Raw genomic sequence first — 13053 nt, forward strand, 5'->3', positions numbered from 1 at the left:
CCGCTTTATTATATCCATAACACACACTAGCATAATTTATTGAGGGGATTTGATTTTCCAATACGTTAACTTGGCATTTACATATTTATCGTTATCCGGCTGTCCTCAGTTATAATCCATTTTCTATTACTTTCAACTTTCTTAACTGTATTATTTTCTTCCTTAATTACGCCGTATGTACGCAAATGCTACAAACTACTGGATGTATTTCCACCAAGACTCATATTTAGAATACACCTGTCCTTGATAGGTTTTAGGGAAAATATTGTTTCAAAATCCCTGAACTGACTGGGGGTTTATACGAAACCGAAACAGTAATTTTGCACTTCCACAAAATATACACAACCAACGTTAATTTAAATCTACCTGTCTTGGTAGAAATTAATTTATAAACTTTTTTTCTCATGTGCATCATTTCGATACCAGGATTAATAAGGGAGATATCATTAACGGACCGTTTTTCTGTACAAGTCCCATCGGACTTAACTCACGAGCGGGTGCGTGTAAAGCGTATTCCTTACAACTTGAAAACTACTGAAGACATTCGAACCAAAATTTATATTTAGCATCCACCTGTCCAAATGTAGGTTTTAAACGTAAATAACATTTCATGTTCCGGAATGGACTGGCGGTTTATAGGGAACCGAAATGGTGATTTTACTCTTCCACAATATATACAGAACAAGACCAACCTAACTGGAAATCGACCAAACGTGATGGAATCCCACCTCTAAACCTTTTTCTTCATGTGCATTTTTCATAAATGGTCACTTTTGCAGGTTAAGTCCAGCGGACATAGCCCAAAAGGTGTTTTACATGGAGCAGATTCCTTATCTATATAAATCAAATCGTAACGACTGTGTGCCTCTACACTGACTATTTTGGCGAAATTTTCGTACAGCATTCCGTTATAAGGGGTAATAATGATCATCTCCATAATTTTTGGTTTAGTTTCCTGAAAGTCCTAATTTTTATCCGCCTCGCCCAAAATCCAGATTGCGGCATAATCTGCCAGAAGAAAAAGAAGATAATTGAAATTTGACAAAATTATATCTTTTCGCCTGTAACGAACGGAATACATCCCAGATCATTACATTTTTCACTTTTTATCCCCGAAGAATATCGAAATATGCAGGCAATTTTAATGATGGTGCAGACCTTCGGAAATTCCTATCACATAACGGATTGCACAATCTCCGTTCAATTTGGAATGATCTACAACCTTGGTCTTTTGACTTTTGCCGTATCTGTATCCCATTTACGTTTGATTTTTCTCTATTAATCGATGTTAAGTCAATTTGGAATTTTCACATGCATAATTCATACTTTCAGTTACATATATGAAATACAGAATCATCATACTCTTCACGAAAATCGGCCCACCCAGTAGGCATATGTGAGCCAAATGCTATGTATGTAGCTGTCACATAATTATCCGAAAGGTAATGTAATGTGAGATAATCTTACCAAACCTTTACCCTGTTCCACGTTTCTAACTCAATCTCACCCAAGAATAGATGACATATCATATGACCAGCCATTTAGGCCACTAAATCCGGCGTGTCTTATGGTATAATCCTTTGTCGATATGACGTACGTTTAGTAGCAGTTAATCTGTAAATGAAGGTCTTCAATATTGTAAACACGCATATACTTTCGTATGTCGATCTATATATATTCACTGATGTCGATTTTTAGCTATCGAGAAAGGGTGGGTCTGATATTGTAATCAGTACTCCCCACACCGACTTTGACTGGCAGTAGGAAAGGGTTCCTTCTCCAACTCCTGTGTAAGGAAGGCCTACAATTGTAATGAATAGTTCCCTTCTCGATTTGACTTGAAGAAGGCAAGTGAGCATGCAGTTTTGTTTATAACTCCCCTACCCGATTGTGTTTGGCAGTAGGCAAGGGTGCCCGCCATTATAAAGAAATGTCCTCATCTAAAATGTGACTTTCATTAGGCATAGTGGCCCGCTATTTTGATGGAAACTCACCAACTTGGTGTGACTGGCAGTAAGGTAGCTGAAAGTAGGAAAATGGACCTGGCATTATAATGATAACTGCACAACTCAACTTCGAGTGATAGTAGGGTAATTGCCTGCCATTATAATAAAAACTCCTCAACTGTAATCTGTCTGGAAGTAGGAAAGGGGGCTGCCATTTTAACGATACTCCCCAAATCGATTCTGTCCGCGTAGTAGGCAATGGGGCCTGCAATTATAATGTAAACTTCCCAACTCGATTGTGAATGGCAGTAGGCAAGTGAGCCTGCCGTTATATCACAAATACATAACAAACTTTTTACATTGGAAACAACGTACGGGGACCTCACCATGCTCTTTCTCGGATAACGCTAAGAGACATGCAATTTTAAAACAATCTTATTTACCGCATGTACACTATTTACGTCGATATTCAAATACAATGTAGAATACCGTAGCGAAGCACGGGTACATTCGCTAGTTAATACATAAAATCTTAGGGCGTTTCGAACGGGTGATGAAGGATTAACTCACACCCACTGAAAGCGCTCTAATGAGTAATATCTAGGATACAATTCTTAACAAGGAATTTACATATATTAAGTCCTCCTATTCAATACAAATGATTTCCATTTAATAAATGATCTGTTTAAAATGCTACATACCAGGATATGTTTCGGCCTAACCAAGAGGTCATCTTCAGCTTAAAATTATACTCGGATGAAAAACATGTGTGAAACTGTGATACATAATAAACAGATAAAATACAATCAGAAAGTGCAACAAGAAACATGTTTACTTGTGCTTGTTGTTTTAAGGGGCCTAACATCGAAGGTCATCGGCCCAAAAAAAAAAACATGTTTAGACATGCTCATTGCTTCAGTCATGTAGTAAGATGAATGCAGTGGGAACAGGTGTGGGTCCAACCGTGTTTGCCACAACTATGCGTTGGCTGTTTACAATTAAGAGGACTGTCAAGTGATATCTGTTTGTCACACTTCTGTATCAGAGTGAAGTTTTGAGCTCCGTAAATTTATTTATGGAGAATAAAAACGTAACCAGGATTTCCTCTTTCCTCCAGCCCTGTGCTTGAGTAGTTCAAGTATTAACTCAAATAGCTTTCATTACACATTGTGTAATATCATCACGACATGAAATGAATAGATGAAGTACTCTGAATTGAGAAACACACTTTTAGAAAGCATCTTCAACTTATCACTAATTATTTCTGAGGTCACTGAAGCCCCCGACACATTTTTCAGTTTTCGCGTTGTTATCTTGTTCATTCATCTTTCTGGATGACAAAGACGTCTGAGTAGTCACCAGGATTCGTATCGTGGTGAACTAAGCGGAAATCCATTCGCCAAAACTATGAACTAAGCACGCATCTCGATAATCGATATGCCTTCAAAAATGTTTAAATTACATCTTAAGAATTGCTTTTTGTATCTATCTCTTGGTTGAGGCCAGTGTAAAATGTAGCTTAAACAAGTCATATTTATGACCAAGACAATATGAAATCTGTTGTTGTAACTGTGGTGCTGATTAACAACATTCAGAGCATTAGTGTTGGAATAACACTTTTGGCTGAGTGAGAAGGCAATTTTGCTCAGTATGCCTCATAGCAGCACCACAATCTTTTATTTTAATTTTGATATAACCACATTGTATTCGATGTTTAAAACAGCCTCCAGACAGACTTACCAGGCAGTCAAGAATAATTCTGCATTGACAAAATAAAAATAGCAATAAAATGCTGGGTTAAATTTCACGGTGTTTAAATATTATAATATTAATATTGAATTCCTATTATAAACTGCAACAAGTTATCTCCACTAGTTTCCTAAGCAGATGTTTCCTTAGACTGAGGTTGAAGGTGGTGGAGGTGAAGAGCTTCTTCTCTGAAATGGAGACTAATTTGGCTTATGGACTCACTGCTTCCCTGTTGCTGCGTCCATCAGCTGTTTATTCTGCAACGAAGATATACAAACTCACACACATTTTGTAGTCGTTCTCCTGCCATGCCCAGGTCAGAACGAGTGCCTTTGCTGTTTATCATGAATATTTAGTATAATAATAATTTCGTGTGGCTATTTCTTTTTTTCTAGTTGCTTTACGTCGCACCGACACAGATAGGTCTTATTATGGCGACGGATGTGGCTATTTCTAGCCGAGTACAGCCCTTGTAAGGCAGTCCCTCCGATGAGTGTGGGCGGCATCTGCCAAGTGTAGGTAACTGCGTGTTATTGTGATGGAGGATAGTGTTGTGTGGTGTGTGAGTTGCAGGGAAGTTGGGGACAGCAAAAATACCCAGTCCTCAGGCCATTGGAATTAACCAATGAAGGTTAAAATCCCCGACCCGGCCGGGAATCGAAACCGGGACCCTCTGAGCCGAAGGCCAGTACGCTGACCATTCAGCCAACGAGTCGGACATGAATATTTAGAAATTGTCATTTTATCCAGAGTCTGTGTGAACTTTGTTATGTGCGTACAAGCTAAGTAGCTTATTGATTTCATTGTGTAAACATTCGTGTGAGCGTGTTTTTATTATTGCACGTTTTTATCAGTTAGTGATATTTTGCCAGATCATGAGAAGAGTGGTGCTCATTCCTATCAGCAGTTCAATCAACTAGTCATTGCTCTCTGTCATCAGTGAACGGCTCATATATACACTGACTGACAGAGCAAATGCAACACCAAGGAGGAGTGGTCAGAACTTTATGCCAATTGCAGGGTAGACTGACGTCACTGAGGTATGCTCATGATGTGAAATGCGCCGCTGTGCTGCGCACGTAGCGAACGATAAATGGGACACGGCGTTCGCGAATGGCCCACTTCGTACCGTGATTTCTCAGCCGACAGTCATTGTAGAACGTGTTGTCGTGTGCCACAGGACACGTGTATAGCTAAGAATGCCAGGCCGCCGTCAACGGAGGCATTTCCAGCAGACAGACGACTTTACGAGGTGTATGGTGATCGGGCTGAGAAGGGCAGGTTGGTCGCTTCGTCAAATCGCAACCGATACCCATAGGGATGTGTCCACGGTGCAGCGCCTGTGGCGAAGATGGTTGGCGCCGGGACATGTGGCACGTGCGAGGGGTCCAGGCGCAGCCCGAGTGACGTCAGCACGCGAGGATCGGCGCATCCGCCGCCAAGCGGTGGCAGCCCCGCACGCCACGTCAACCGCCATTCTTCAGCATGTGCAAGACACCCTGGCTGTTCCAATATCGACCAGAACAATTTACCGTCGATTGGTTGAAGGAGGCTTGCACTCCCGGCGTCCGCTCAGAAGACTACCATTGACTCCACAGCATAGACGTGCACGCTTGGCATGGTGCCGGGCTAGAGCGACTTGGATGAGGGAATGGCGGAACGTCGTGTTCTCCGATGAGTCACGCTTCTGTTCTGTCAGTGATAGTCACCGCAGACGAGTGTGGCGTCGGCGTGGAGAAAGGTCAAATCCGGCAGTAACTGTGGAGCGCCCTACCGCTAGACAACGCGGCATCATGGTTTGGGGCGCTATTGCGTATGATTCCACGTCACCTCTAGTGCGTATTCAAGGCACGTTAAATGCCCACCGCTACGTGCAGCATGTGCTGCGGCCGGTGGCACTCCCGTACCTTCAGGGGCTGCCCAATGCTATGTTTCAGTAGGATAATGCCCGCCCACACACTGCTCGCATCTCCCAACAGGCTCTACGAGGTGTACAGATGCTACCGTGGCCAGCGTACTCTCCGGATCTCTCACCAATCGAACACGTGTGGGATCTCATTGGACGCCGTTTGCAAACTCTGCCCCAGCCTCATACGGACGACCAACTGTGGCAAATGGTTGACAGAGAATGGAGAAGCATCCCTCAGGACACCATCCGCACTCTTATTGACTCTGTACCTCGACGTGTTTCTGCGTGCATCGCCGCTCGCGGTGGTCCTACATCCTACTGAGTCGATGCCGTGCGCATTGTGTAACCTGCATATCGGTTTGAAATAAACATCAATTATTCGTCCGTGCCGTCTCTGCTTTTTCCCCAACTTTCATCCCTTTCGAACCACTCCTTCTTGGTGTTGCATTTGCTCTGTCAGTCAGTGTATATCTCTTAATCCTGAACTTTTACGACTGATGTAATGGTTAACAGTTTTGTTTACTTCCAATAATTAATTTTAAATGCAAGTACTAAACAGTACAAGGGAGTGAGAGCATTCTTTTCTCAAATATCTAAATATTGATCACTCTCGTATAAAATGCCCTGAAAATTATCCGGTAAAATTATCATTCTATCTATCTATCTATCTATCTATCTATCTATCTATCTATCAGTTTGTAGACAGCGATGGTTGGTGGGCTAATGTTGGCTAATTTAAAAATGAAACTATTGAGTTACAGTTTGATACTAGTTCATATAGTAATATACACCTGTAAATGGAAAAGAACACTATCATCAGATACAGAAATGCCTATTACTTATGGATGTTCCTTTACAGTTCGTCTCACGTCATCAAGGACAGCTTGCAAAGCGGCAAGAGGAACGCAAATTGGCTGTGGCGCCCCGGATAGCGTCCATGCCAGCGTGCGGTGCTGAAGAAGCCACTAAGTTGATTGCGGCGTGCGTCTGTCCCTCGACGCTGATGGATTAACGATGGCGTCTCGTCCCGCTGACTGAGCGCCGGAGTGATACCGGAGAAATAAATGTAATGGGAAACTTAAAACGGACTTTTTCTCTCCTTTCACATGGAAAATGGTGAGAACCCCTCTGGATTTTAGAAGTAGAAGAAGACGACGAAAAGGAAGTGTTGTCGTCATACAATTGCAGTGAAATTGCCGTAGAGAGAACTATGAATACCATTACCAACGCTCAGTCCATCAGGAAAACCTATTTAATGCAGCTGAATGAAGTGGAATTATACAATGTGGCATGTAATAACTTGAAATATTGCTCACTCATTTTGTTATCGCTCTAGTTATATTTTTATTAATTGCTGAAATGTAAAAATTAACAAAATGTAAAACAGAAATGCAGTAGTTAAGTCACTCTTGCTGAGATGATCAGAAGCTGAGCAGTTTAGTGACTGGAATTGGAAAACCGGTACGGGATTCTATTATAAAGATAGAGGTGGGGAAACTAATTACCGACCAGATATTAGCAGGGTATTTCTTTATTTATTTATTTTTAATTTTTAGTGCTTTTATTCAGTGGCGATTTTAGCACTCTAGGCGCTCTCCTACACTTAATCACATTTTAATTACAATCTAAAATAGATACATCTAAATCAAATGATAGAATTAAAAATGAATTTAAATTACAAATTAAAATAATATTAAGATCTGACATAAGTTAAATTCAAGTCTTAAAACCATTCTATCTAACGAATCCTCAGACACACGCCCATTCTTACTTCAACCATTCAGTCAGCTGTCCTCAACAGGTAGTCTGAGTTAATACAGTCACCGCAATATTATAATAGTCAGCATAACAATATCCTGTCCCAATGTTGCAGATTCAACCTGGCTCAGAAATGGAGAACTCCATTAATGATATGGCGTTCGGAACACGGGGTGCTAAACTTTGTAAAGTAAACCGAGAGAAAATGTGGGTTAAGGTCTCAATTTAGGCTAACCTCGAAGAGACTAACTGTGCTTCAATACGTAGATCTTATTTCATAGCAAAAAAAAAAAAGCAGAAATACAGTTCATTGGATTTAATTAACCGAGAGTTGATTACACGCTACAAACCGTGTTGTTTTGGGAGATAATCGGTTCAATTCCCATCATCAACAGCCATCTAGATCAGGGCCTCTCGAACGCCTAAAATCTCACGCGTGCAGACAGCGGCACGGAGTTCCTGTGCACAGTGCATCGGTCCCGCTTGGCTCGGCTCGGACCAACGCCTCGACTCTGGGGTACTCGGCTAAGCTCGGATCAACTCGGCTCGGATTTGGAGCGCTACGGAGCAAGTGAGGAAGAGGGTGACAGGTGGAGCGAACGAGACAGGCGTGGGGAAAGAGAGGCGAGAGCGCTATTGCTCCAAATCGAGGAGTGGCGGTCTGCACTCTGGTCAACCACCCTGAGAGGTGGTCTTGTATGCAAGTCCCGAGCCTGAAAACTTTACAACAGCAACAGAAACAACGCGATTGAAAAATATTTTAATGTTAATTGAGAAGCTAAAGCTTTCACTCCGAACACAGTCGTCATTGAACGAAATATTTGTATTGCGATATTAGCTATATATCTTCTGAACGTTAACATACAGTATGTATAAATTTTCGAAAATTTTTCGAAATTCGGTCTATCAAAAGTTACAATATCCATTCGTTCCTTCAGCAGACTTAAATACTAAGACTTTCCATCGCGTTTCCTGAAAGTATTTCTTCCAATGGAGGGACAAAAGCACTGCACTCCCTCGTTTCGGTCAATATTGACTGATGTGTTACATTTATTGGTCCCGCTATCTTTAATAGTCCTCTCTGTGGTCATACTGGCGATTACCTTTTATCAGCAGTGTCGTGATTTGTAATATGGCACTCGTCCATCACTGTCAGTTGCGTATAGCACAACTTTTATGATGTTTTTCATTGCATCTACGTGTATCACTATACGAAAGATCAATAATGAAATGCAGTTTTCCATCCGTGGCCCCGGAGATACCATACCAATTTGATATATGAAGATGACTGATGGTTTGTAGTTTATTACAAGAATACAGAGCGTATAGGGAGGACTTAGCGGATGTAAATCAAACATTATTTTATTAATAGGCTGTTCAGGTTCGTCCGAAAGCAATAACTTAATCTCATGCAGGTCTAATTACAAAGGCAAAGCAAACGGGAGGTTTAGGTAACAGCTAATCTTGCATTCATCTATGAGTCATACTTATCTAGCAATGGACGTGACATTCCACTTAGAAAATCCCCTCCTACCCCCTCCCCCGCCAATATGTATTAATATGTATTGGTCCGTATCATGAGAAACTAGGGGAAATGTCGATGAGTTAATATGATCCAAAGTAATATTTCAGCTAAAGTAACTAATGCCAACCGTTGGGTGGATTAAGACAGGTGAGATTTCAATTCACTTTGATTCTTGTATTTATTAAGCTGTGGTTAAAATCATTCTTATTTAATCAGATACCTCTATTGTTTAACTACTTAACCTGGTGCTATATTTTATCTCTCCCTCCTTGTTTATTTGACGCATGCACACTAAGTAACTGTAAGTGGTATGAGTCTTATGGCAATTAAATATGAGTATAACCATGAAGGCGAAAGTACATTTTGTTGTAATGAAAATGGCTTTAGTGAATCGGTGTCGAAATACGCTGATAGGATTTGTGAGACCCTAGTGTATCGTAATTGTCACCGGGTGTAACAGTAATAATAATTCCGTGTGGCTATTTCTAGCCGGGTGCAGTCCTTGCAACGCAGACCCTCCGAGGAGGGTGGGCTGCATTTGCCATGTGTAGGTAACTGCGTGCTATTGTGGTGGAAGATAGTGTTATATGTGGTGTGTGACTTCCAGGGATGTTGGGGACAGAATAAACACCCAACCAACGGAATTAACCAGTTAAGGTTAAAATCTCTGACCCGGCCGGGAATCGAACCCGGGGAACCAAAGTGCATTGCGCTGACAATTCAGTCAAAGAGCCGGACGATGTAACAGTAATACTATTGTTTATTTAGTAAGTGCGAGTGAACTTTTGTGCAAAATGATGTCACCCAGAGCAATTTCTGATTGGTTGTTGAAAACATCAGGAAGTGACGAACAAGTCGAACATCGTGATAACGGAGTACATATCCTTGATTCTTTAAGTATACCTTGATTATGAACGAGACTGCTACAAATAATATGGTCAGATGTTGGTTTCTTGACCCTTTAACATGTTTTCAATATTATTGATTTACTTAGTTGGAACAACATTTTCATTTTTTTCAAGTCGTTCGGTGAATTAATGATTATCACTTGCTAATGAACGGTGAACTGTGGATTTTTCGCGGGAAATAATTATTGCAATTACATATAATAATAATAATAATAATAATAATAATAATAATAATAATAATAATAATAATAATAATAATAATAATAATCAAAATGCAGAGCCTCCGTGGCTCAGGCGGCAGCACGCTGGCCTCTCACCACTGGGTTCCGTGGTTCAAATCCCGGTCACTCCATGTGAGATTTCCCCCTGTGGGTGGGGGCGGTAGAATAACACCCACGGTATCCCCTGCCTGTCGTAAGAGGCGACTAAAAGGGGCCCCAGGGGCTCTGAACTTTGGAGCGTGGGTTGGAAACCACGGGGCCCTTAGCTGAGTCCTGGTATTGCTTCCACTTACTTGTGCCAGGCTCCTCACTTTCATCTATCCTATCCGACCTCCCTTGGTCAACTCTTGTTCTTTTCCGACCCCGACGCTATTAGGTTTGCGAGGGCTAGGGAGTCTTTCATTTTCATGCCCTTCGTGGCCCTTGTCTTCCTTTGGCCGATATCTTCATTTTTCGAAGTGTTGGATCCCTTCCATTTTTTCTCTCTGATTAGTGTTATATAGAGGATGGTTGCCTAGTTGTACTTCCTCTTAAAACAATAATCACCACCACCACCACCATGTGAGATTTGTGTTGGACAAATCGGAGGCGAGACAGTTTTTTCTCCGGGTACTCCGGTTTTCCCCTCATATTTCATTCCAGCAACACTCTCCAATATCAGTTCATTTTATCTGTCATTCATTCATTAATCATTGCCCCAGAGGAGTGCGACAGGCTTCGGCAGCCGGCACAATTCCTATCCTCGCCGCTAGAAGGGGGCTTCATTCATTCCATTCCTGACCCTGTCGAATGACTGGAAACAGGCTGTGGATTTTCAATCAAAGTAAACTGAGCATTTAAATGTGATTAAATAAAACAAAGACGAACTCCCGTTTCTTATGAGGAGTAAGAGCGTTATACCAAGGAAAGTTTATATTAACAGGAGTAACTGTGTTCTAGAAGTAACAATATATTGGCTGAAACACAAGAACGGACAAAACTAATACAAATTACGGAGATAATTAAGAAATAAGTGTAGGAAGGAGTGAGAGCTTGGTACCATATATTTCTCGAAGTGGCAGAGCTCTATTTTGCCACACATCTAATGGAGGTGGGCTGCATGCGCCTTTTTAACCTGATACCAGACTTTCCGATGATATTACATATTTAGTAATACCAGGAATAGAACCCGGGCTTGCAAGGAAGGCAGCTAATAAAGTTAACTGTTGTATACGGAATAAGGATTGTCGTCCAGTTTCATGCAGAAACAATAATGACCACGTGAAAGTCCATAGTAAACTCTCGCATAGCTTTAATATCTCTCTTAGTAAAATACTTTCATGTTCTCATCCGGAGGTGATTCTGCTCTTTTTATGGACACATCCAATAGAGGTGAGCTACTTGTACATTATAATACCGAGCAAGTTGACCATGCCTTTAGGGGCGCGCATCTGTGAGCTTGCCTTCGGGAGATATTGGGCTCGAATCCCACTGCCGGCAGTCCTGAAGATTGTTTTCCGAGGTTTCCCATTTTGTTATTTGTTTTACGTCCCACTAACTACTCTTTTACGGTTTTAGGAGGTTTCCCATTTTCACATCTGTACCATGCTGGGACAGTACCTTCATTGAGGCCACGACTGCTTCCTCCCAACTCATTGCTCTTTCTTATCCCATCATCGAAGAACTATCTGTGCCGATGCGATGTAAAGCCAATTGTAAAAAAAGTACATTTTAAACCACATACCAGCGGTCCTACGAATGTTACATTTCTGGGAGTGCCGGTGATCGAACCAAGATGAGGACGAAACTAATAGCGCTAGCCGTTACAGTACGTACATGGACAATGTGTCTTTTTTTTTTTTTTTACACTCATTGACGTAAAGAACGACTTATCATGAAGTAACCATCGGATTCAAACGAAATGTTACTAGTCCGATGGGTCATCAAATAGTCCGGTTTTTTGGTTGAATTGTCAGCGTAGTGGCCTTATATTCAGTGGACCTAGTGTTCGATTCCTGGCCGGGTCGAAAATTTACATCTTGCCAGATTTTTTCCTCTAGTTCTGGGTTGGGTGTTTGTGCTCTTCCTAATACACATCTTCATTTACATACAGCACACTACATTACAAACCACCAAAGAAACACACAACAGTAAGTAGATCCCACCATAAACGATCGGTGTCAGGAAAGGCATCTGACTGTGAAAATGGGCTAAATACGTACAAAGTGCTGACCTCAGATAAGTGGGAAAAACATGGAATGAGGTAGGTCATCAGGTACACACAATAGGCATAAACTCGCTGGCGAGTATTGTGATGTGTGTTCCGAATGCATACCGATTGCAGGTTTGTGGACAGATGACGGGACCAATTTAAGACCTCCAAGGAATAGGGATGTAACCAGCAAATCAGTAATTTTTCAGGAGAGAGAAAATTAATTTCGATGTCTTTTTCATGGTATGCACTACTTGAACCAACTGCAATATGCAAATGTACAAATGAATTCACCCATTAAAGAAATTCTTTATTGTTATAACCTACAGTAGTATCGTCTCTGCTGTACTGCCTGATTAGTTTTTCCATCCTTCAGATGAAAATATAATTGTGATAGCACAGATGAAAGAAAAATGTCGATCATTACATCAGAACAAATTCCTCTAACCTGCTCGTATTTAGTTTCAAAAGGAACCTTGCCTTTGTAGCCGTTTCGCCATAACGTGTTACCTACCTCATTAACAAAGGTCTTAAATCATGCAATTAATCATAGTGTATTTATGGGCGCAATGGTTCGAATATTTAGCTGTCAGAAGGAGAAGAAACTTTGTATATTTTGTTGTTGTTATGGTGAAAGCCATATCTCTTCAGTTTCCACTCAGTTAATCTATTATTGTGAAACTTACGAAACTAATGCAGAATTGATAAAATTAGAAAATACCTGAAAGAGTAAACATTTAATGACAGTTGATACTTGAAAACTATATCATTTAATTAAAACAAAGTAACGTAATTCGTTCTTGTAAGAACATAATCAGATTCTTTCAAATCACACTTTTTTTTTAC

This window comes from Anabrus simplex, chromosome 3 (genome assembly GCF_040414725.1).
Source record: "Anabrus simplex isolate iqAnaSimp1 chromosome 3, ASM4041472v1, whole genome shotgun sequence".
In the NCBI taxonomy this organism is placed as follows: domain Eukaryota; kingdom Metazoa; phylum Arthropoda; class Insecta; order Orthoptera; family Tettigoniidae; genus Anabrus; species Anabrus simplex.